The following is a 1,471-nucleotide window of genomic DNA, read 5'->3' on the forward strand; positions in this document are numbered from 1 at the left end:
TAACAAATGGTGCAGCAAAAACTGGCTCTCTACATGCCGAAAACTCAAACTTGACCCAGGTCTATCACCATGCACTAAACTAAAGTCAAAATGGATTACAGATCTAAACATTAAAGCAGAAACACTAAATCTCCTGGAAGAGAAAGTAGGAGGAACTCTTGAAGACATAGGGGTAGGCAAAGACTTCATGAATAGAAATCAAATTGTATGGAAACAGGTGAAAGAATTAACAACTGGGACCTGCTCTTATTGAGAAGTTTTTTCATGTCAGAAGAAATTACCAGCAAAGTAAAAAGTCAACCAGAATTTTGGAAAAAAATCATGAAAAATAAGTACTCAGACAAAGGTCTGCTCTCTAGAATTTATAAAGAACTAAAAAACACAAGGGCCCCAAAATTTAAAGACCTAATTCAGAAATGGGCATTTGAGATGAACACATGCTTCTCAGAGGATGAAATTGAAGAAGCGAATAAATATAAGAAAAAATGCTCCACATCACTAGCCATCCGTAAAATGCAACTTAAACCAACATTGACATATCATCTCACCCCAGAAAGAATGGCTATCATAAAGAAATCACCCAACAACAAATGTTGGAGAGCCTGAGGGGAAAGAGGGACTCATCTTCCCTGGTGGGAATATAGACTGGTGCAACCGTTATGGAAATCATTGTGGAGACTCCTTAGAAAAATTGGACTGGATATCCCATTTGAAGCAGCTATTCCTCTACTGGGAATTTTCCCAGAGGATCTGAAAACATCATATCATAGGGATATATGTGTGCCTATGTTTATAGCAGTGCAATTTGTGATAGCCAAACCTTGGAAAGAACCAAGATGCCCATCACCTGAGGAATGGTGGAAAAAGATGTGGTATTTTTACACAATGGAATATTACTCAGCTATAAAGAATGATAAACTCGTAGCCTTTATATTGAAGTGGATGCCACTTGAGCATATACTCATAAGCGATATAATCCAGACACACATGTGTAAATATCATATAGTTTCCCTAGTATAAGAACTCAAAAGAAGAAATACAAATAGAAAGGTATAATACAGGTAAAAGGAAGGCAGGATCTCGAGTACTAACTAATCAGAAGAGGGAAAGGAGAAGAGCTAGGAAACATGGTAATGTCAAGCCATGCAGTTATTTGTAGAAGATGGGCAAGGCAATTATCCTGAGAATCTCCTGAAGATTTTTGAATGTAGCATTTAATTGGAAAAATTCTCACTTTGACTAACTATATATACTGGTAACTGTGAACTAAGCAACTGCACTGAAAATTCAGTGATCTGTGGTGGTAGTTTCATGCTTGGAGTGCCTGTCATTCTGGTCTTCTGAGTGAGGGCTGCATATCAGGACATGCCAATTGATGCTGTGCTGTCTCTTGGGTAAATGATTGTTCAAAAAGAAGAGGGTGGTTTAATGAAGGCAAGACATAGGAAAAGGAATATAGTGGGACTGTCTT

Source organism: Octodon degus, unplaced genomic scaffold, assembly GCF_000260255.1.
Source record: "Octodon degus isolate 3935 unplaced genomic scaffold, OctDeg1.0 scaffold00187, whole genome shotgun sequence".
NCBI classification, from domain to species: Eukaryota; Metazoa; Chordata; class Mammalia; order Rodentia; family Octodontidae; genus Octodon; species Octodon degus.